Source organism: Ambystoma mexicanum, chromosome 4p (genome assembly GCF_040938575.1).
Source record: "Ambystoma mexicanum isolate Mex_15411 chromosome 4p, UKY_AmexF1_1, whole genome shotgun sequence".
NCBI lineage: Eukaryota > Metazoa > Chordata > Amphibia > Caudata > Ambystomatidae > Ambystoma > Ambystoma mexicanum.
This window is the reverse complement of record NC_090927.1, coordinates 41,892,981-41,918,274: the sequence shown is the minus strand read 5'-3', so window position 1 is coordinate 41,918,274 and position 25,294 is coordinate 41,892,981. Positions and strand designations below refer to the sequence as shown.

The following is a 25,294-nucleotide window of genomic DNA, read 5'->3' as shown; positions in this document are numbered from 1 at the left end:
TATTGCTTTCCAAAGCCAGTGATATCTGAAGAAATAAGATCTGGAACATTACATTGTCAATACATTTCAATTAATAAATCATAGGTGAAAATCAATCATATTTATTTAAATGTTCATAAGGGATACAAACAATAACAGATTGCAACTACTCATTCAAGAATTCAATTCACTGAACCCATAAAACACATTCAATCCATCCGAGTACACAGATAAACTGTACATTCAATCGAACTGTGTACAAAAACCTTACAACATCAAGGAAAATTGTATAATTGTACATGAAACAACAACAACAGAAAGAATGCATCATTTGAAATGTAGACAGGAGAAGACTGGAATGGTTCAATCTTGCCAATGTTGACTACTCCAAAAAGAGCACCGACCGGTTTCAACGTTGACAAAATAATTCTAGAACATCTTCATCAAGGAAATTGATAGATAGTTTAGGTTGTCTAAATCACGTAGGACCAAAATGAAGCAACAGGCACCAATAACATATTTGGAAGTTTTGACAGGGAATGTCAGGAGGCTCCAGTTCAAACAGCTGGAGAATCAAGGGGTGGAAATGGATCCACATCGAGTTTGTGCCATCAGGGGGTGTCCACCACTCGGGGTATTTGTATTTTTTTTGTATTTGTATTTGTTTTATTTATAACGCGCAAACCAACAGGCCCGGGGGCATCAGGGCGCAATTTGTACAAGTTACAAGAATGCATACATACAGACATAAAAATTACAGAAATTAACATTAACAGAAATATTAAACAGGGTTCCAATCTACAAATATTACAGTGGTTTCAGTGCCGCTAAGGCTTAGCAGTGGATATACCCATAGGGTGTACAGCAGGAGATAGAAACTGTCGGCAGGTCAAAGCAAGTAAGGGTACTTATGTCTTAAAGTTGGTCGAAAAGCCAAGATTTGGTTTTGGCCTGGAATGTGTTGAAAGAGTCTTCAGCTCTGATTGTAGCGGGGAGGGAGTTCCATAGTTTAGAAGCTAAGACAGGGAAGCTCGAGCCCCCTGCTTTTTTCAGTTTAAACCTAGGAATCGATAGACAGTGGGACTGGGCAGTTCTTAGTGGTCGGGAGGACGAGTGGCGCGACAGCCGACTGCAGAGGTAGATAGGGGCCTTGTTAGCCAAGCATTTATGCGTAAGGGAGAGTATTTTAAGTGAAATTCTTTGCTTGACAGGTAGCCACTTTAGGTTGGTTCTAGATTCTGAGATGTGGTGGTTGCGGGGAATGTTTAGGGCAGCACGAATGGCATTGTTCTGGGTTGTTTGGAGTTTATTCAGGTTCTCTTGGCTGGTACCTAAGTAAAGAGCACTGCAATAATCAATCTTAGCCATAATGAGGGTTCTAGCTAATGTGACACTGTTAGGGGTGGTGAGAAACGGTCTGCAGGCTGCAATAAGTTTGCAGGTATATGCCGAGGCAGATCTGACTGCATTTATTTGACGGGATAATGATAGGGTGGCGTCAAGGTAGAAACCTAACGTTTTAGTATCTCTGGGGTCGTTGGAAACAGTCAGCTGCTATACCAGGCAGGTCACCAGTGGAGGCGGTGCTGGGGCTGCGGCGTGGCAGGGCACTTGCGCACAGATATTGTGTAGTTGGAGCAAGGCAGTAAGCTCTTGTAGCATATGAGTCCACTGGGCACCAGAGCTAATCCATTGACTTGTGGGCATGCGAAGTGAAAGACCCCTGACTTTCTGTCATACCTGCTTTCCAAAGCTAGGTCAGAGCTCAATGAATACCTCAATAATAAAGAGGGGCAGAGAGAGATGAGGTTGGATGGGTGAGTGGAGGGATAAGGAGGTGTGTGCGAGCTAGAAAAAGGATGGAGTGTCACTTTGGTAGAGAGCTCAGAATCGGATTCATCACTTCATCCTGTTGAGGGCATCGCCTCTTCCAGGCTACTTTCCCACTATGAATTTAGCAGCAATGGCGACAGTGGTAATAATTGAAAGCTGTTCATGCACCCCTTTTTTTCTGCCCCATGTTACAAAATAGTTTAGCCATGTGTCTCCGTGCGCTTTGCTCCTGAGGTTTCGTAGTAGGAAAAAACAAAGAGTCAATAATAGAAGATTCAATAACAACGAAATGAAAAAATAACAAGGGTATAAAAGAAAATAATTGAGGTTTGAAACTCGAAATGTAGGCAATAATGCAGTATTGCAGGTTCAATTTATAATTGCAAAACAAAAAGGTTTTAGTTATACACATTTTTAAAAAGTGGGATCAAGGAGGGATTCAAAGGGGCGATGAGGGAAGGGGGGATCCCCTCCATTAAAAGGGACCTTATGGGTTGCGTGTAGGTAAAAATGTATGTTAGGTAAATGAAAATAAACGAGTATAGAAACTTTTAAAAATATGGATTTGTATTAATAAAAAAACACTAGATGGCAGTGTGAGGCCATAGATCCTCAATATAAGTAGATATTAGCTGCACCGAAAAGGGGCTTTTGATATTATTTTCACAGTTATTTGCAGCTCATAAAAACAGCCATCTCTGGGTTTTGTCACTGACTAAATGACATATAACTGCCATTTCCCCCTCGCCTTTAATCGCTACAGGGAATAAGTCCTCTGGTGTACAGCCGTCTCATCTGCATCTTCTATTCTACTTATACCTATTTCCCTCTTCGCACATGGCAGAAAGCTTAGTAAGAAAGCAGCTGGAGGCTAGGACACCTCGAAGCCACAGTCTATTTGGTCTCCAGATTTACTATGCCATTCTATCTGTATGGCAACCGAAAAATGCGGAACCCCGCTAAGGAGGGCACACCCCAATTAACTAAACAATAGTCAGTGACAGTGCAGAAAGCATGAGCAGGTTAGGTAACATCACACACTGATTTCTCTGACATATTTATGTTTCGCTGCTATCAACAACAAGAAAGAGAACCGAAAAGCCTCCTGACGCTTCCCCAGGCCTCCGACGCTTGGAAGCTAGAGAACAGTCCATATTTATTCTAAGCTCGCTCAGCAACCACCTCAAATCAAACCATGAAACAGTTGTGTGGGACTTAGCAACAGATCTACGATAGCAGATTTGGGCATTGTGATCAGTTAGGGAAAAAGCCCATCCTTTTCTATGATGAGAATGAGCCACAAGGGACTGGGATGGTCCGGCTGCTAAAGACCGTGCCTCCCAGAGACAGGAGTGGGATTTCCTGGCCTCACCCGCTCCTCAGGCACAGTCTTGCCTTGATTCAAAAGGATTCACCTTCATCTGAAAAGATGTTCTGGGACTACAGGTTCCAGCATGCCTCAAGTCAGACTTTAAAAATAGGGAACAGGGCTGTTGTGATCGCTTCCCAAAGAATAATCCTAAACCAACAACTAAAGTCCACAATTCAAATAGCAGGTGTCATGAAGCACTTTAACACGCTTCAATAAAAGAGATGGGGTGCAGGAGTTTGTGGAATGCTGACCATGGAAGGAATGTATTTTGTGAGGAACACAAGCAAGCACCCTACAGGTCACCTGAAACAGTGCGCTAAGCTCACAGAGAATTTGCTGAAGACTGTGGAAGCAGACACATGCCCACCTAAAGACTCAAAATTACGCAGAGGGCCAAACACCTCTTTCAAGGCTCTGAGCTAAGTGTTGGGTAACAGGACAGATCAGAGGTCAGAGGCTGGGGAAGACAGGCAGCTGCATTGGAGCCCGGAGCCTGTGGCGTTGCTAGCTGTTCTGGCCACAACACCTTCAGCTCCTCCCCTGGGGAAGGGGCAGACGAGTTCCCCAATGTTGAGGCTCAAAATAGATATAACTGTGGGATGTATTTACCCATGCATCCTAGCCCTACCTCAAAACTGTGCAGTACTGACATGAAAACATCATGATGACCAGAGCTTCCCAGAAAATGCACCGGGAAATGCAGGAAGAATAGGCTGCCACCCATTTTTGCCGATGTTATGGGCACAGAAGGACGCTGCCTAAAACCACCATTGGACTACCCGCACAGTAGTCTGAAACCATTGGGAATGGCAATGCTGATTGCCAAATGCAACCTAGAAGTGTGGGGAATTCATTTCTTAAATCCCAAAATTGAGTGCAGTACCAGTACTCACCACTATCCAAAAGCCGGCGTTTTAAAACCACTCTGTGTGTTTTTCTGAAGGCAAGCAAAATGCCTATTTCAAACCTTGCAACATGTGCAAAATATTCACTGAACACCAGCAGACATTTGGCAGAATGGAGTTTTGTGTGCCTACAAAATCTGGGAAATGAAGAGCCCAAAAACAATGCTTATAACAAAAATGCTATGGAGTCAGCAGCTTAAGCCTAACTACAACTGGATTTAAAACCACCAAAATCGAAAATGTTAAATTAAATGAGTGACCTATGTTTGGTGTCACATGCCTTTGTAACTGTTGAAATGTCATAGTTTTGCGCTTAGAATCAGCATTCTAGCTGCATGTGTAAAATTACAAGTTATTTTAAAAGCAACAAAAAGTTAGCTGAAGGTCTGGCTTAAGGAACTTGATTTTGCCTAGCAACTACCCATCAGCAGTGAAACTTGAGTCACCACTGTGTTCCCAGGCCAACCTTCCTTTTGCTGCCCAGGCTAAGGATATGCCATCTATCTGATAATTGAATTTCCTGTGCTCTGCCAGAGAGTGAACAAAGCCCTCTCCACTCAGGCAAAGGTTTTTTATTACAGACGTCGTAAAAAGTGGCTTCCTCCTGGAGAAGCTGGGAGGAGCACTGCCTGTGAGAAGCAAGCTGGCTTGGCAGAAACTGGAAAGACTGGTTTCTGTACCATGTGACCTGAAAAGACACACCCCTGCAGCAAGGATATGGTTTTATAAAAAGGGGGATAATTCATAGAGCGGACATGTGAAAATTTTATAAATGATACCATAATTCTTGTGATTTTTCTGCCCACAGTTTAAGACGTGGTAGGAACCGGTGGTATGTTCAGGGGGGTTTTAGCGGAAAAGTGGATATTACTCTAAATGTGTGCATGTTAAAAATCTGAAACTTCATCAGTTAATGTCCCTACCCCCTGCACACATGTATGTAAAGTTGGGTCCATGTCGGAAATTGAAAAAGCAGTTAAAAAGTCAATTATGTACACTCTTTGAATGCAAGCTCCGAGAATGAGCAGATTTGGACATAGACATGGCTAAATTCAGCCACACCATGTATATGTAATTTTAAACAAATGTGTACCTGTGCAAATATGTTTTTAGGTCAGATATAGATTGTGTGTAAAGTTGACAGGGGTGGGTTCTCTGTATCATAAACAGACCTCATCATGATGACACTTCATTTCATTCCCCCAATCAAGTAAGAAATGGAAGTTTGACCAATTAGAAGCTGAGAGAGAGGTAGGGTCAGTGATGCTAGAACACACCCACATTCTAAACACATAAAAGCAGACAGACAGGACAGATAGGGACATTCATTTTTCATCTGCCGCTGAAAGCTCTGCCGGAAAAATCCATACTTACCTCCATCAACCTACAGAAAGCCAAACTAGAGACTTCAATCTATCCAGACCAGAGAGAAAGCAGTGCTGTACTAAGAGACCAGACCAGAGAGACCCAGACCAGCAGAGAGAGTGACCAGAGCCCAGTCTAAAACCCTGACCAGATCCGTGATGAGGCCCATTTAATTCAAGAATATAGTGTGAGTACCCAGCAGAACTGTGTAGAACCAATCTCTTAGTTTAAATTCATCTAATTCAATCTATTTAACCTAAGTAGAACTGCCTCCTAGCTGTCACCTGTCATTTCTAGTTGCAAGCTGCACTTGTCATTTTGAGCTTTTGAAATTTGCAAACCCAAAAACGACCTTTACTAAATTGCTCATATCTCCGCAACCGTTTGGGCTAGAGACTTGCAATAACTTTTATTTGATAGCTTAGAATCGTGGCTTTCCTACGAACCTAGAACCGCATTCCTACCCCTTATAGTTTTACCGCAATCGCGGAACACGCATCCGCGAATTTTACCGCGATTTGCAATTTCTTCACATGTAAAAAAACTGTTGCTGCCTGATTTTCATTGCCAGAAATTCGTTTAACCTGCTAACTATCCCTGCATCATTGCTAGTGTGAGCCTGGACTAATATTAACTAGATACCACTCACCCTGAACCTCTGAAAGGGAATTAAAAACATTTTAGCATATTTTTTAATTCATTGCCAGCACATATCAAAGCAATTTGGGCCTGTGTTTTCAAACTTCTGTAGTCTAAGCTTGCTGGGGTGAACTTAATCACGTTTGATTGCATTTCTGAGAACTGTGTGTTTTCCTTCCATTTCCTTGCCTTGCATCAAGGGGGGGAGGGGATTGCCAGAGAAAAGTGATTACATTGTTTGGTTGAAATCATATTAAGTATTTTCTGTACTGCATTCATTGAATATTGCATCCATTTGAACTCTATAAAGCATTTTGTACCACCTTCTTCTTTTGTTCCTATTTACCAGTGTGCTACCTTATCCATTTCATCTCAACTCCTTAGTAATTATAAAGAAGTGTGCTAGTGCCAGATTCTCCGTTGTTGATCTTTATCATATCAGATTAAGTGTGCTATTCAATTATTAATTTATTATAAAGCGTGATATATATATATATTTTAATTTATCAAATAAACCTTTTAAACTTGCAAAACAGAACTACTTCTTGGCTCAGTGGGGTCAGGGGGATTCCAAGAGAGGGGTGTTATACAAGGGTAGTCATCCAGGACGCATGAACTGGACCTAAAGATATATCAATAAGGGTTTTCATTCAGTATTCTAGACTAGGCGTTAACTTGGCTGTAGTGCTGAATTGAATCCTCTTACAAAGTGGGGGCTCGTATCCGGGATTCTGGGTTAGAATACCACTTGTGCAGCTTAATACAGTGTGCTAACTGACGGGATACATACATCCAGTCGGATCACCACGCTGCATTACGCTGTGAAGCATTCCTCAAAAGGGACACTCCAAGAAAAGTTCTGTTCTGCAAAACTAAAATACTAACTTCTGTAAGTCAGGACAGAGACCAATCTCTAGAATGACGACCTTGGTAGATATGAAAATAGCCAGAGAGCACTTCTTACATAAGTTATTTGTGAGAGGTGAGTGGACTCACCAGGACCAAACAGTCTGGTTGCAGGCCATCATGCAACAGGTCACGGAAACAGGGTCAGATATATATAGAGATCAGGGTCCATTACACGTGGCCCTGAGTGAACTATATATGGCTCCTAAGGCCAAAGATGAGCACGACAAGATTGTTAGGATAGCGGCATATTTATATTTATACATGGGAGCCATACAGAATAAATGTGCTGAAGGCCATGATCTGGCAAAAAGGCAACAGATGGCGTTAGAGAAGGCCCAATCTGATCTGGACTCTTCTGAGCAAAGGCTGCACAGAAGCCAGGAGTCAGAAAATGAGACCAGACAGTACATCACTAAAATAAAGGAGGATATGGATGTGCTGCAAAAGGAAAAGTCAGAACAGGATACCAGATTTCTGGCCTTGCAGAAGGAACACCAAGAAGGTTTGGACTCCCTACTGCAAAGCCAGAAAAAGCTGGAGCAACAGCTAGACTTCAATAGGGCATGTGCTGAGCAGGTAGTCACCCTGCAAGGCCACCTAGATAGAGTGAAGGAGGAGAGCAATAAACTGATTCTGAAAGACCTGGATACCCAGGCAGAGTTTGATCAGGAGCGCCAGAAAGCTGGTGCCTTCCAAAGGCAAAGGGACGACCTGGCGGCACAAATGCAGGCTCTTAGTCAGGAAAGAGACGCCTTAGGCCAGGAAGTCTGCCATTTAAAAAGAAACATGGAAGAAAATCACCTGGCCCACCAGGGGCAGGGTGATCTCCAAAAAGAAAACCAGAACTTGGTAGAGCACACCAGAAGGGTGGAAGATGCTCTAGCAAGAAAGGAGCAGGCCAATAGGGACATTGCCCAGGAGGTAAACCTCCTGCAGCAAAGACTGGCCCAGTTCTCCAGGACCAACCAGGAAGCACAGAGGGAGAATGAGGCCCTCTGTCAACACAATGATAGGCTCCAGCAACAGGTAGCGATGCAGGAGAAACTGATAGAGTCGAGTAAGGCCTTAACAGAGGAACTGAAAGCACAAATGCAGGCTCTTGCATTGCAACAGGGAGCAGGGGCGGATAGAGATGAGGTCCGCTGGGAAAGAGAGATTCCTGACCATAACCGCAGGAGCCCTAACACCAGGGGCCTTCATCTCCCCCAGTCCCTGGACTCTACCACCCCCATGTCCCCTGGCGCACATGAGCACAGGGCCGCAGGGATGGCAGATCACTATCCAGCTAAGAGTATGGGGCTCATAGGCCAGTACCACTCAGGAATGGAGGGGTGGGCATCCGGGTATGGGCACCCAAGTACAATACAGTTCAGTGGGGAACCCCAGGAGAGTAGGCCCATTAAGGGCATCCTGAAAACCTCTGCCCAGTTAGGTCAGTGGAGGGGGTACCCATCAAATCCTGACAGCAAGGAGGAATCTGAAGACTCCTCTGAACTGCGCAGGACACGGGAGACCAGGTCCCCACATTCTGCCAGCCATTCCCAGGCTCGCAGAATCCGGGAAAACCTGGAAGAACAGACGGGAACCTCTGGGAGCAGTGCCTCTGAGTCCGACGAAGAATGGACAAGGGTTACCCGAACCAAAAAGGCCAATAAGGCAAAAAGGGCCTTGCTCAAGGACCCCTTAAAGCAGATTAAGGCGATCAGGAGCGTCATCACGCCTTACCATAAGAACGCTAAGTATTCTGTTTGGGAGCACTTAGAGTTGTTTGAACAAATGATGGAGACTTTCCATTTGAAGGACAGCCAAAGCTGCATTCAATATGTAAAGTGGACCTTCTCCCCGGAATACTCCAGTTTCTTTGCGGGGCTGGAGGACCAAAATCATTTAAGATGGTCCACCTATAAGGCGGCCATCCTGAAACATTTTTCTGTTCACAGAAATCCTCAAGAGGCTCGCAAGGCAGCCTACAATTTGCAATGTGGGGAGGATCAGGCCCCACGAGAATTTGTGCAGGAGTTAAAGCGTGCTTTTGCGCAAACCACCAGAAGGGTGCGCACAGATAGTAGAGAGTTTGTCAATACATTTTTCCATGCCTTGCCCAAATATATAATGACCCAGCTCGTGAGAGATTTTCATGAGAAAAGATCTTTAGACTGGGTCATTGAACAGGCTACCCGGATCTATGAGGTGCAGAAGCCCATAGAAAATAAAAGCAATGCCCAGAAAAACCCCAAAGCCAACAGCACCCCTGCTGCTGCCAAGGTGGCAGAGGTAAAGGTCACCCCCGTTTTGGATTTGGAGATGGGGGGGCCTAAAAACCTACCTGCACCTAATAATACTAGGCCCAGAAGGTCCTCGGGCCAGTCGCAGACAGGGAGCCAGGGAGGCAGCCCCACAAATGGGGTCCCTCGCTCTCCTGACTATGTAAGTCCTCGCTACAAAGGTAATCGACCCATCCTGGGTTATGTGTGGACTCCTCCAGCCCAAGGGGGGGGATCCAGACAAGCACCTAACCCAGGGAACTTCCCTCCAAACTTCCCACAGGAGGGCAGAAATTTACCAAACCCTGGGCAGAACTTTTTCCCCAGATATCCACCCGACTTCCAACCCCAAAATCATCCATCCTTCTTTCCTCAATTCCCTGAGCCCAGACCACTGAATCCGGGAGAGGGGAGGCCAAGGGTGGAGGGGTACCAAAATCTTCCCAACCAGGGGTACTACCAGAGGAGGGACAGCTACCCTTCCCGGGATCAGCCCAGGGGAGAAAACAGGGCCCCGTATCAGCCTGAGCGGGTTTCCCAGTTAGAGCGCCAGGTTCAAAACATGGCGCGGGATATGGGTCATATACTGAGGGCACAGCAGAACCCTCAGATCAGCATGCCGGCGCAGAACGCACCCAACTCTGGACCTGGTGCTCCAGAACAATGACGGGGGCAGCACCCCGATAAATCACCGGTTCCCAGGGAGGAGGCACAAAGGGAAGGGGGGTGTAAAGCCTTGGAGGAAGCTTCCTTCCTCACTTGTAAACAGCCCCTGGAAACCCAGGAACCGGAAACAAAATCTCTTGCCCCTGAAAGTCTGCCTCCTAAGGAGCAGAGGGGGGGTAGGAGAAACAAAAGACCCAAACAGACTCAGTTTGAGGAGGAGGTACAGATCTTCCAATTTGAGGGAGAGGGATCCTCAGAGGATCCTGGGAAAAGGATCTTCTCCTTCAGAGAGGGGGGAACTCCTCCCAAAGAAAAATGGGTCCCTAGGGATGCAAATCCAGACTGGGGAGATGTGGAGACTGAGCTACCGCCGCCCACCATCTCATCCCAGAACCAACAGCAAGAAAATCCCCTGGTTCAAACCCATCCTGGCGACTGCCTCCAAAAAGGGGGGGGCGGCCCAGAACCGGAACCAGGGGAACCCACAATGGCTCTGATCTCCAGTTGCCAACTTTTTCTTTCAGATTCCCAAGGCTCTCCACAGAATTCTGCCCAAAATTCTTCTCTCGCGATGTCCAAAACCAGAAAATTAGCCCACCAGTTGTCCAAAAATGTACATTATCTGTGCCCCCTTGAGGAGAAGGAGGGAAGATATTATGCCCCGGTACAAGTACAGGGGCAGGGTACAATCTCGGCACTGGTGGACACTGGATCTCAAGCTACCCTTCTGTCCAGAAGGGCCTTTGACGAACTGAATGCAGGAAGGGGAGAGAATTACCAAATTCCTCTCACCTCTCTTCCTGGACAACTGCAGAACTTTGACGGGAAGGAAATTCCCGTCGAGGGGACGGCAGACTTGGACATTAAGATCGGGCGACACAAGTTGAAACACCCGGTCATAGTTGTGACCCCAGAGGGCACCCCTTGTTTACTAGGGAATGACCTCCTGAGAAGGTTGTCACCCCTAATAGATTGCGTAAACAAGGTCCTCTGGACCCAGACTAGCCGACCGATAAAATTAAAACAGAGTGTCAACCATGTTAGTTTAAACGGCACATGCCACATGGTTGAACAAAAATCTGACCAAGTAGAATTTCACTTCCAGAACAACCAAATTCCAGACGTGACGGTAATAGCAGTAGGACAACAGACTGGTGATGGGGGGTCCTCTCTATTTCTGAAAATCAACCTTCCTTCCAGTCTAAAGTGGTATTCCACGCTGGAAGGAAACACTCTGAAATTCTATACTAATCCACAATCAGAAACCCCCACTCCTATAGTCCAGAAAGATGTGAAATCAGCTCAAAGCCTGGCTGATATTCAGCAAAATGGAGAGCAGTTATTCATCCCTGTTCAGTTAAATGATGGGAAGGACTCTGTTCTCGCTCGAGTGTGTGTGAACAACGGTAAGAGCTTCATCAGCGAAGCCATGTTCCGCCAACTCCCAAAAGATCCAGCCATTCCCACCTTCAAACTGATAGACAAATGGGAAATGGACCTGGAAGCACCTGACTCCAAACATCTCCTGCCAAGCAGGTGTATGCTCAAAATCTCCATTGGCAACAAGAGCATAGTCCATAATTGTTGGGTCGTGCGAGACGTCACTGCCGCCTTTTACTTAGGCAGTGACATTCTCAATCGCTTTGCCATTAGTTTGGACCTAATAAACTTCAAAGCTTGGTCCCGATTAGCGGATAATCCCATGGGCTTTGATGATCCAGAAAAAGCATTTAGGTCAGCTCAATTGCTACCTTATGCAGTTGAAATTCAGGTTAAAGAGGAAGTCACCATCCCAGAAAGGACCCGACAATTCTCCCTGGAAGTGAAAGTTAAAAGGGGACAAGAGTTGAAAAACCCTGATGCTTACATACATCTAAATGCTTCTCTCCAACAGCAAGGGTTGGGGGTAAACCCGACTCCATTAGTCAACATAGAACATGACCCCATTCTAATAGAGGTGGATAACAGCGACTTAAAGAGTATTACTCTAGCCGCAGGCACCATTATTGGAATGGCGGTTGATGACCGACATTTCTCCATTGATCTTGTAAATGAACTGTTAGGACCCATCCCCAAGGACTGTTTTGACAGTGACAGTGATGACAACGCAACACCAGACAGGATTTTTACCCGGCATGGGGGGAACTTCCTGGTGTACACTTCCTGCCCCTATGGTAAGGAAGATGTGACCTGTGACTTCAGGAGGGATGAGGTGATTTTCCAGGTCCATGAGGGCTGCCTTTCCCACCTGAAGCCTCCGGTCCAAATCAGCACTCTGACCAGGGACTTCTCCACCCAGCTGGAGGAGGCCGCGGAGATAGCCAAACCAGAAGTCTTTCCAGGCTTCAGGCAGATGGTGGAAGAGAGAGTCAACCTAGCTGATGCCTGTGTGACTCTGGAACAAAAGCAAAAGTTGAAACAAGTTTTCTTGGATTTCCAAGATCTCTTCGCGGTAGACTCATATGACTGTGGTCGCACCGACATCCACACCACAACAATCCCCACGGACCCTGGCATGACTCCTGTGTTTGTGAAGCAATATCGCTTGCCTCTCGCATCAATGGAGTCCCTTACTGAAATAATTAAGAACCTTGAGTCCCGGGGAATAATCCGTCCCGTCCACAGCACTTTCAATAATCCGGTGCTGGGAATATTGAAGCCAAACGGCCAGTGGAGACTCTGTGCCGACCTCAGGGAGCTCAACAAACGGGTCCATACTTCCCGATGGCCTCTGCCCTACATTGACCAAGGGCTGGCCCAGATCCAGGGGTCACAGGTATTCACTGCAATAGACCTGACCAATGGATACTGGACCGTGCCTGTCAGTAGGGAGGACCAATACAAGCTGGCTTTTACCTTTGGGGGCCAGCAGTACACATGGACCCGGACTCCCTTCGGATACCTTAACTCCGGCAATGAATTCAACATTTTCCTACATAAGGCCATGCCCGACCTGGGTACGAGGGGTAACCTGGCTTATGTAGATGATGTCCTCATCAAAAGTTCATCTGTGGAGGAACACATAGCAGAGATCCGTTATGTTCTGACACAGTTGAGGGCCGCCGGAGCAAAACTTTCCTTTCAGAAAGCACAGTGGTGTAGAACCCGTGTTAATTTCTTGGGGCATGAGATTACTCCTCAGGGTCTCTGTCCCCAGGAAAAGAAAGTGGAAGCACTTCAGAAACTGAAAGACCCCACAACTCTGCGGGAACTAAGGAGCCTCCTTGGACTGACTAATTACAGCAGAAAGTTCATTGAGGGCTATGCAGAGATCACCAGACCCCTGATTCATCTCCTGAAGGGGGGGGTCAAGTGGGAATGGGGTCCAGAACAATCCGAGGCAGTAAGACAACTCAAAAGAAGCCTCTCACAAGCGCCTTGCCTAGCATACCCGGTCAGAAACAAGGAGTTCTTCCTGGAGACAGGGTTCTCTAATACGTGCTTGACGGCAGTATTATATCAAAAGCATGACAAGGTCAATAAAGCAATCTCCTATGCGAGCAAAACTTTATCCTCTGTGGAGGAAAAATTCAACGATTGTGAGAAGGCACTCCTGGCAACGGTGTGGGCATTGAAGAATTACCGCCCGTTTATCCAGGGGGAACACATCATAGTGGAGACTCCACACCAGCCTCTGCAATATCTCCAAAGTGACAGAATCCGGGCCGGAAATGTGAGTAATTCCCGAATTACTTCCTGGATTCTGTCAATGCAAGGCTTTCCTGTGGAGGTCAGATATGGCAAAAACAAGAAGAGTCCCCTCGCGCAAGGTCTGGCTGACTTGCATGATTGTGCCAGAGAAAACTGTCTCGAGGACGAAAGTCTAAAAATCAAGGACAACATGGAGGCATACCTTAATTCCCCACACAAAGTCTTTGAAGAAGACAAGTGTGAGGGAATGCCCACTGTGTATGTGGATGGATGCTCTTACCATGTCGACAACAACGGGGAGAAAGAACTGGTGGCCGGCGTAGGGAATGCATGGGTGAATGAGTCCCCAGAACCCTCCGCTGGATACAAAATTGGTCCCCGAAGTAGTCAGGTGGCAGAATTGATGGCTGTGCATCAGGCCATCCTCACTGCTGTCCAGCATCAACTCCACGAACTGGTCATAATCACAGATTCGGATTATGTACGGAACGGGTTCGTGGAGCACCTGGTTAATTGGAAGACCAGAGGCATGGTATGTGCTAACAACAAACCCTTGAAACATGGGAAGTTGATCCAAAACATTGATGATCTGGTCACCTCGAATGGGATGACCATCTATTGGAAGAAGATCAAGGGTCATTCCAAAGTAGAGGGACCAGACAAAACTGGAAATGACTTAGCTGATCAGCTGGCCAAAACCGGGGCCATCCAAGGGGATCTAATTGAGATTGAGTCCCTGTTGGGGGAAATCCAGGTCACTGCTATCACTAGGTCCCAGACAAATGCTAACAACGACCTTTCAATTGCACAATGGAGTAAGGAGACCCCTGATGCTGATTTGATTACTGCTCAGAAGGGGGATCCAATTATTGGTAAATTTTACCAGCACCTTGAGGACCCTGAGAACTTTCCCCTGACGGATACCGATTACATTGGGAAAGAGGACCTAAGAGTGTTGATGAAATGTCCAAAAATGTTCCGAATCCAAGACGGTTTGTTGGTAAGGAAATCCAAAGCTGGCCACGATCAGTGGGTGGTTCCTACCTCATTCCGAAGCCTGATGTTAAGTCACGCCCATGATGCGGCCACCGCCGGTCATAGGGGGTTTCACACAACATTGGAAATCTTAAGAGAGGTTGCATACTGGCCACACATGGGGCAGGACCTCAACCAATATTTGAAGGGGTGTCTTGTGTGTGCACAATTTCAGCCATCATCCCTCACGCACCGGGCGCCTTTACAAAAGAGGGGAATGACACTGCCATGGTCAGATTTACAAATCGACTTTGTAGGCCCTGTGATTCGCTCGGCTAGGGGGAATAAGTACATGTTGACCGTGACATGCTTGTTTACCAAGTGGGTGGAATGTCTCCCAGCCCCAAATTGCAAGGCAGAAACTGCAGCGGCCTTGATGATTAACCACATCTTTTCCCGTTTTGGTCTACCTCAAAGGATTGAGTCAGACAGAGGTAGCCACTTCACCAGTGAAGTAATGACAAAGATGTGGGAGATACTGGGGGTCAAGAGAAAGCTGCATATTGCTTATAGACCAGCTTCTTCTGGGGCAGTAGAGAGATATAACCGGACAATTGTGAGCATATTAAAGAAGTTTGTGGCAGATTCTGGGCCAAGTTGGGATATCCGATTACCTCTGGTCCTAATGGCTATCAGATCTACCCCTTCATCTGCAACCAAAATGTCACCATTTGAGTTGATGACTGGGCGCAAGATGGTGCTTCCTCAGCATTTGCTCTACAGGACCCAAGAGCAGACACTGATAAATGCCTCCACTACTCATGAGTATGTAGAGAATTTAAGGAAACACCTTCAACATGCTTTTGCTTATGCTCAGCGGAATCTAGAAAGATCAGCTGATAGCATGAAGACCCACTATGACCTGAAAACTTCCAGGAAGGAATATCAGGTGGGAGACCGGGTCTATCTATACAACTTCCAAAGGAACCAGGCCAAGCAGCGCAAATTTTTGCCTACATGGAAGGGACCCTTTGAGATCATCGACAAGATCTCCCCTGTGGCCTACAAAATCCACATCCCCAAAGGTGGTTCGGCAGAGGGGGAAGACAAGTGGGTCCACATAAACCAGTTGAAGTGTTGCCATCCCAGGCACACTCTGCAACAACTGAAGGAATCCTCTGGAATCCTAGCGGGTACTGTCTCAGACTAATTCAGTTCCAATCATAAAACATACCACATCTAGTCTCTAAAATATTGTGATTTGCATGAAACTGTCTCTTAGTTATACTGTTTTCTTTATCAAAATAAGAATGTAATGTTTTGTCATGATGAAATGCATATGCTGTCCCACCATCTCAACAGTGGTGGAAAAACGTCTATGAGTAGGTATTGCCGCTCTTCCTTTGTCGTCCTAGGAGAAAGAAAACCTTGAGACGGGCCAAGGAGGACGATCCGGAGACCGGGAGCTGAGACGCAACGGGCTCGGGGTACCGCCCAATATTCCCATCAGGACCGGCGAGGAGAACCGATCGATCAGTACCGGATGGAGGAAAAGATGCTGAACTATGCCATCTATTGGAAGAAGATGAGGAAACATCCCAGATCTTGCGAGTCCCATTCGTGAAATAGGATGGCCATCGCAAGAGGGGGGCTTGTGGGATGTATTTACCCATGCATCCTAGCCCTACCTCAAAACTGTGCAGTACTGACATGAAAACATCATGATGACCAGAGCTTCCCAGAAAATGCACCGGGAAATGCAGGAAGAATAGGCTGCCACCCATTTTTGCCGATGTTATGGGCACAGAAGGACGCTGCCTAAAACCACCATTGGACTACCCGCACAGTAGTCTGAAACCATTGGGAATGGCAATGCTGATTGCCAAATGCAACCTAGAAGTGTGGGGAATTCATTTCTTAAATCCCAAAATTGAGTGCAGTACCAGTACTCACCACTATCCAAAAGCCGGCGTTTTAAAACCACTCTGTGTGTTTTTCTGAAGGCAAGCAAAATGCCTATTTCAAACCTTGCAACATGTGCAAAATATTCACTGAACACCAGCAGACATTTGGCAGAATGGAGTTTTGTGTGCCTACAAAATCTGGGAAATGAAGAGCCCAAAAACAATGCTTATAACAAAAATGCTATGGAGTCAGCAGCTTAAGCCTAACTACAACTGGATTTAAAACCACCAAAATCGAAAATGTTAAATTAAATGAGTGACCTATGTTTGGTGTCACATGCCTTTGTAACTGTTGAAATGTCATAGTTTTGCGCTTAGAATCAGCATTCTAGCTGCATGTGTAAAATTACAAGTTATTTTAAAAGCAACAAAAAGTTAGCTGAAGGTCTGGCTTAAGGAACTTGATTTTGCCTAGCAACTACCCATCAGCAGTGAAACTTGAGTCACCACTGTGTTCCCAGGCCAACCTTCCTTTTGCTGCCCAGGCTAAGGATATGCCATCTATCTGATAATTGAATTTCCTGTGCTCTGCCAGAGAGTGAACAAAGCCCTCTCCACTCAGGCAAAGGTTTTTTATTACAGACGTCGTAAAAAGTGGCTTCCTCCTGGAGAAGCTGGGAGGAGCACTGCCTGTGAGAAGCAAGCTGGCTTGGCAGAAACTGGAAAGACTGGTTTCTGTACCATGTGACCTGAAAAGACACACCCCTGCAGCAAGGATATGGTTTTATAAAAAGGGGGATAATTCATAGAGCGGACATGTGAAAATTTTATAAATGATACCATAATTCTTGTGATTTTTCTGCCCACAGTTTAAGACGTGGTAGGAACCGGTGGTATGTTCAGGGGGGTTTTAGCGGAAAAGTGGATATTACTCTAAATGTGTGCATGTTAAAAATCTGAAACTTCATCAGTTAATGTCCCTACCCCCTGCACACATGTATGTAAAGTTGGGTCCATGTCGGAAATTGAAAAAGCAGTTAAAAAGTCAATTATGTACACTCTTTGAATGCAAGCTCCGAGAATGAGCAGATTTGGACATAGACATGGCTAAATTCAGCCACACCATGTATATGTAATTTTAAACAAATGTGTACCTGTGCAAATATGTTTTTAGGTCAGATATAGATTGTGTGTAAAGTTGACAGGGGTGGGTTCTCTGTATCATAAACAGACCTCATCATGATGACACTTCATTTCATTCCCCCAATCAAGTAAGAAATGGAAGTTTGACCAATTAGAAGCTGAGAGAGAGGTAGGGTCAGTGATGCTAGAACACACCCACATTCTAAACACATAAAAGCAGACAGACAGGACAGATAGGGACATTCATTTTTCATCTGCCGCTGAAAGCTCTGCCGGAAAAATCCATACTTACCTCCATCAACCTACAGAAAGCCAAACTAGAGACTTCAATCTATCCAGACCAGAGAGAAAGCAGTGCTGTACTAAGAGACCAGACCAGAGAGACCCAGACCAGCAGAGAGAGTGACCAGAGCCCAGTCTAAAACCCTGACCAGATCCGTGATGAGGCCCATTTAATTCAAGAATATAGTGTGAGTACCCAGCAGAACTGTGTAGAACCAATCTCTTAGTTTAAATTCATCTAATTCAATCTATTTAACCTAAGTAGAACTGCCTCCTAGCTGTCACCTGTCATTTCTAGTTGCAAGCTGCACTTGTCATTTTGAGCTTTTGAAATTTGCAAACCCAAAAACGACCTTTACTAAATTGCTCATATCTCCGCAACCGTTTGGGCTAGAGACTTGCAATAACTTTTATTTGATAGCTTAGAATCGTGGCTTTCCTACGAACCTAGAACCGCATTCCTACCCCTTATAGTTTTACCGCAATCGCGGAACACGCATCCGCGAATTTTACCGCGATTTGCAATTTCTTCACATGTAAAAAAACTGTTGCTGCCTGATTTTCATTGCCAGAAATTCGTTTAACCTGCTAACTATCCCTGCATCATTGCTAGTGTGAGCCTGGACTAATATTAACTAGATACCACTCACCCTGAACCTCTGAAAGGGAATTAAAAACATTTTAGCATATTTTTTAATTCATTGCCAGCACATATCAAAGCAATTTGGGCCTGTGTTTTCAAACTTCTGTAGTCTAAGCTTGCTGGGGTGAACTTAATCACGTTTGATTGCATTTCTGAGAACTGTGTGTTTTCCTTCCATTTCCTTGCCTTGCATCAAGGGGGGGAGGGGATTGCCAGAGAAAAGTGATTACATTGTTTGGTTGAAATCATATTAAGTATTTTCTGTACTGCATTCATTGAATATTGCATCCATTTGAACTCTATAAAGCATTTTGTACCACCTTCTTCTTTTGTTCCTATTTACCAGTGTGCTACCTTATCCATTTCATCTCAACTCCTTAGTAATTATAAAGAAGTGTGCTAGTGCCAGATTCTCCGTTGTTGATCTTTATCATATCAGATTAAGTGTGCTATTCAATTATTAATTTATTATAAAGCGTGATATATATATCTATTTTAAATTATCAAATAAACCTTGTAAACTTGCAAAACAGAACTACTTCTTGGCTCAGTGGGGTCAGGGGGATTCCAAGAGAGGGGTGTTATATAAGGGTAGTCATCCAGAACGCATGAACTGGACCTAAAGATATATCAATAAGGGTTTTCATTCAGTCTTCTAGACTAGGCGTTAACTTAGCTGTAGTGCTGAATTGAATCCTCTTACATAACGATTGTTACCCTGCAAGTATAGTGAGCTTAGGGGTGGCCGACTCCCGGCTTAGTTATTTTCATGAATGGTTTTGCTCATCTATTTTTCATGAGTGTATATTGAGCCGACAGTAGGCAGTGGTCTGAAGTGCCTTACATTCCCACTGTTGTGCAATGTGACACAAATCATTAGGGAGTGGCTACTTTGTGGGGTACAAAGAATTGACACTTTAAATAAACACATGCACTGTTACCTATTAATATCCTTTCCCCCATAGCTCTCAACTCACACGCTTTTGGCGGGTGTCACCCGCCTTGTAAAGGGCTGACTTACCCGCCACGCCTCCTGGACGCCCATTCATTCCAATGGGCGTCTAACCCGCCAAAAACAAAATCAGGTGATTTCACCCGCCTTTGCGACACAAATGGTTGAGAGCTATGGTCCCCTTAGAACTCCCATCATCCTTTCATAGCTGCAAAGAACTTCTTCCCACAAAGCTCACCATCTCTCACGCTTGGGTTTTAATCCAGGTGAACCTTCAGGACATGCATTTTTGCCTTCCCCATTCCAACATGAGCCTACAAGTCCACAACTGCAAGGGTGTTTTTGTCTACGGTGTGAGGACAGCAAGAGGGACCCTCATGAAATGGCACCCGTTGGCACATATGCATTACCTCCACGTCCACTCTTCCTCGTCAGAGTACTTACCTCATGAGGCCACGCCTCCGATACAGGATCTTCTTTATTTCTTTCGTCATATAACTCCTCCCCGCACCCAGTACTCCAATTCATTTTTTCCAGCCTCCGGCAGAGTCCTTTGCTCTCTTCTTGGTGCGGTGCACCGGGGAGCTCCGTGTGCTAGCATGCAGGGCTTGGGTACTGGTGGAGTGGGACCATCTCTCCTGGGCTGATGCGGGGCATGGAGGCCTGGCGAGGACGGCTACCCCGGGTCTAAGGAGACCGGGGCTATAGTAAGGGGATCAATGTCGTCATATCATTATAACTCAATCATTACCAAACACTCTAAACCAATTAGGACCATTGCCAACCAAACTTACAGAAATCTCTTCTTTTCTCTCCCTAAACATGTACTCAATACTGTTCATTGAAAATTGTTTCTCACTGCAAAATGTATGAACCAATCTGTAAATCACTATGAATCTGTATATATCACGATCACTGGGAATTAAATCACCCACGCACAATATGTCCAAACACAAATGTCCACAATATCAACACAATCATGAATGGTGAATGCCCGATCTTGGGACCACATTGGCACCAAATATGTATCCAATCCATATGTATACAATAATTATGAACGGTAGCCTAGAAAAAGACCTGTTAGGTCGAAACACGTGTCGGCACCACCTGTTATAACATCAATTGATGAATTCGAGACAATAAAAGATTGGAAAAAATGCAAATCACAAACCTTATGGAACTACATTTTTCAAGCACAGCAAAAGGCAATGGGATAAATCCCAGCATAAGGAATTGCACATGCGCCGAATGAGTGGAAACCATAACAATTCTCTCCTCATAAGGTAAGTACTGTGACGAGGAAGAGTAGGACTATGAGTAATGAAGATCACCTGTAAGTCATCAAAACATTCCTCTCTGGATATTCCTCAGACACCCTCATCACTCCTCGGAGACCCCTGTCAGCTCATCTCAGATTGGTTTGCCCCAGAAGGCCATCCCTTAAAAGATTAAGTACAACTTAATTCTCCATACTCCCCTTCTGCCATTAAAAACCCTATCTCTGATTGGCTCAGTACCTTCCACTTCCTGTAAGAACAGCCAACCTCTCAACACCACCACCAATGCTAAAGTAGCCCTTTTATTCACAGCAACCGCCCCATTTCACATGGCTGGTGCACACTTAATACCATGGTTTTCATTTGTTGCCATGTGTTTTACCATGTAGAATTCCCATAACCTCCACACCCATCTTCCACGTCTTAGTTCTTACTTGTGAAGCAGCAGACATGACAGTAACTGCTTTCCCATGTATTCAGTATCTCAAATGCCCCCCGTACTTCGTGTTGTGTCCTGGCATGCGGTCACTCAGGCCAGGCAGACCAATGCTGGGGGCACCCAGCCGACATCAAATGACAGATGGCACCATGCCAGCCCGTGAACACACGGGTGCTTCAATGGTCTGGGGGCACCCAGGCCAACACCAAAGAGCAAAGACGGCGCTGGAGTGGCCCGGCAGGGGCACCGGCACATGGCTGCAGAGTTGCATAACAGCGGCTCTGCTGGCAAATGGATGCAGAGTTGCACAGCAGGGACTCTACTGACATGGTCGGGCCATCATGGAGAGCGTGGCCCAACAGAGGCACTGCCAGGGTGGAGGGCCCTCTGCCTGCCACGCAGCACCAGCATAGCGCTGCAACACGGCAGGCAGGAGTCTGTTTGCATCAACTGAGGAGCTGGTGCTTCTTCTTCTTACTGATAGATTTTTATCCATCAGCTGTGATTTTTGGATACCGAGGCTTGAGCCTCATTACTCCATCTTCTCGGGTTGAGTATGTAGTTGGAGGGTTAGTATTCTTCTTGGTTTGTGTGGTCTTGTCACAGTAGGGATAGTTTCACAGGGTCTTCGCAGTGATGGGCCGCAGGAGCTGTTGAAGGGGTTTTCAGTGGTGGCAGTGAGTCTTCTGATCTGAGTAGCAAGAAACAGCCATCTCTTTTATTGTCCTTTTGTCACATGGTCACAACATGTGACCTTGGCGCGACCTGGGAGCGACCATTCTCCCGGGAGGGGTGGCACACCACGCTATCTCCTGGCCTTTAATGAGTGACTGCAGCAGACCACCTGCTCCAGGAGTGTCACAAACACCCAGGTCCAAAGTAAAGGCAAGACTTCTGCAACCTTCCATATAGTGCCACCTCCCCCCCTTCCCGTCCAATTGCTCAGGATGGCCGTCCCCGGGCATTGGTGGCCAGGGAGCTCAGGCCCACCTGCAGGCCTCCCACCAGCTCGGACTCTTCTCTTTTTCAGGCATTATTTATTTACCTGCCTCGAGAGCAGAGCGCGAGGGGACGCCTGTCACCGCAGTTGTACAGCTCGTCTTGCGTGTCCACTTAAGGCGCATGCGCTAAAACGTGACCCCTCCCAAAAAAGAGCAGTGTCTTCACCTAGACGCATGCGCAGAACCCACACGTCAGGCTGAAGAAACGTCTTTATTTCCGAGCGTGCTCAAAAAAGCGCTATTTGTTTGAATAGTATCTCTAGTACGAAGCATGCGCACACGGACACTTCTTGTCAGGACACTTTCGTTCCGAGCATGCGCAGATCGCTTTTGAGCATTTTCGTGCTTTCTTGAGTATTTCCTTAACAGATAATAATAATCAGATCGCTCAAAGATCACGCGGACGCATGTATTACCTGTTGACCTTCAAATAGATGTGTGGGGAGATTTTCAAATCTGCTTTTGTAAACCTTTACCGCCACGTTCCTCTTCCTCGTCCCAGTACTTGTAAAATAGGACACCCCACAACAGGAACACATTTCCAAATCATTTTAGCCCCTCACCCAACGTCAGTGCACGTATAATTCACACATCATCCCTGTTATGTGTGACCCTCCCAAGTGTATTGCACTTTTAAGATGAGCCATGACTGTGTAATGACCCACCCTAATAAAAGGAGCCCCTGCATGCACGTGCCTCAGTGTTATATATTAAATATGCCCAGTGGTGGAAATGGAAAAAATCTGGTGGGGGATCGGTGGAGTTTTGGGGGTGGGCAGTGTCTGAGGAGGCAGGGTTTAGAGGGGGAGGAGCTGGCAGGCGACCTCCAATCAAAGGAAACGTCCAAAATAAGTTTAAAGCAGCGCAATTTCTTTCATGCTGCTTCTATTTCAAACTACATACCAATTCCACTTGAAACCACTTCCATGGCACTGGTGCTCCCAAAATATGATATCATTACCACTTGAAAACCACATGGGCTCCCATCATCTGATGCGGTGTGAAGGCAAGCAGCAAGCGCTGGGGTAGGGCTTGCAGTCAGGATTAAGGATGCAGCCACACTGAGAAGGTTTTCTTTAGTGTTTGCACAGCAGTAATGTGCATACCTCTCAACCATTTGTGTCGCAAAGGTGGGTGAAATCACCCGATTTTGTTTTTGGCGGGTGAGACGCCCATTGGAATGAATGGGCGTCCAGGAGGCTTGGCGGGTGAGTCAGCCCTTTACATGGCGGGTGACACCCACCAAAAGCGTGTGAGTTGAGAGCTATGAATGTGTACTTCATTTACATACTATAAATTGGTCTTCAAACCAAAAAACAGAGGTGATGTGTTGCTTAGATGTAATTTATTAGTCAAAATATACTACATTTTAAATACTCTGTGGGCCTCATGACGAGTTGGGCGGTAACGCCGGCACTATTAGCGCCGGCGCTAATAGCCCTACCGCCGAACCCCCGGCGCTAAGAGCGCAGATCACGGGTTCGGTGGAATGGGTATTACCGATTCCCCATTGAGCCCATTTGGGAATTCCCCATTCCCCATTGGGCTCAATGGGGTAATTTTGCACTCATACCGGCGGCGGATTTCCCGCCGGCGGTAATAGTGCGAAAATTCAGCAGATTTCCCCCCAGCTCAGAGCTGGGGAGAAATCCGCCAAGGCCATGATCTGGCGGACCCTTAAATGCGGCGGTAATGGCGCTACTGCCGCATTTAAGGGTTACCGCCAGACTCGTGATGAGGCCCTGTGTCCAAACTGTACATCGTCTTGTGGGGCAACCACAGAAATATTGCACTAGCCAGTATGACGATGATGCAGTTACTTCTCACCAAATTGCAGCGATAGTTCAAAGTAGAGCCCAAACTCTTTTTTTTTCATTGTCGTCCAGTTTGTTCTGCCGTGCCCAGCAAGCTGTGTGGTCTGCTCTACAGTGACCCTGAAGTAGCCATTTTTTTACATACTTCTCTGGACTGAAGTCAGCAAGGGGCGGGACATTACAGTGCACAAACAATAAATTGCTCACTCTTGCAATGACTAGTGAGTTTCTAAGGGTTGTTAGTGTATTGTTCATGTGACTGAACACACGTTCACATTCTGCAGTGGATATGGCTATGGTGGCCAGTGTTTTCATAAGTGGAAGCATTTCCTCTGGCACATGCTTTCCACCATTTTCCTTATATTGCCGGAAGCCACTCACTATTTCTCTAACTGTTAGCTGAAACCTTTTGCAGAGTGCCTGCACTTCAGCGTCCGCATACATGTGTCATAATCATTTGGCCGTTACTAGGGTAAACCACTTGGCATGCTGATATCAAATTTTGAAACTCTGAAGCGATTGCTTCCCCTGAAGTGCCTGGTACATGCGAGGAGGCTGTGGTAAGGAGTCTATTTTGCATGGCATTTGCCAGACTTCGTAACATTTCTTTCTATTGATTTCAACATCAACTTTTCTCCCTCCATGCAAAATAACCCCTTGAAAGGTTAGAGTATTGGCAGATTCTGTGGCAAGTTTGGTGAATTCCGCTTGCCTGTCTCCTGCCAGCACCTCAAAAACTTCAATTTGGCTGCAAATTAGAAGATGGGCCCCTGGGAGAGTGACAGAGTTTGCTTGCAATTTTAGAGACAGCTCAGACAGTTCACACAGAGCATCCCTCATCAGGCCAAGGTTCTTAACAAACTCCACAGCAGTCAGCCTTTCCAGAAGCCCTCTATATTTTGCCCTTTCAGGACCTCCACTGTTTGGATCTACAGCTGCTGACTGGACGTGAACTGCAAGAGCTGGCTAGTGGTCCCAAACAGCTTTCACAGTGCGGCAACTAGATGCCACCCATCTAGTATCAAGAACCCTACCTATTGCACGGAAAATCAGTGCCAATTGATCCATGAGCAATGGTAAAGGGCATAAAGAGCATCCATAAAAGACTTAAAGTTGTTTGTGCCACATACTTCTTTGAAGGCGTTCCCCACAGCCAACTCTAGCCGATGGTTGCAGCAATACCAGACAAGTAGACCTAGATCGTTATCCAGCTTCCTCAGTTGTGCTGCAACCCCTGACACACGTCCCATCATTGCAGAGGCACCATCGCCGGTGAATGAG

The 25,294-nt window shown here is 46.0% G+C and overlaps 1 protein-coding gene across 3 annotated transcripts in view; it reads right to left on the bottom strand.

Moving 5' to 3' along the window:
• LOC138452943 (zinc finger protein 271-like) overlaps positions 1-22,297 on the bottom strand; it is a 54,642-nt gene extending 32,345 nt beyond the window's left edge. For all 3 annotated transcript variants that reach the window (XR_011260331.1, XR_011260330.1, XM_069605312.1), the window contains exon 1: positions 19,927-22,297. The gene's annotated coding sequence lies outside the window, so the exon portion shown is untranslated. The remainder of the gene's footprint in view (positions 1-19,926) is intronic.
• Positions 22,298-25,294: the final 2,997 nt, after the last annotated feature.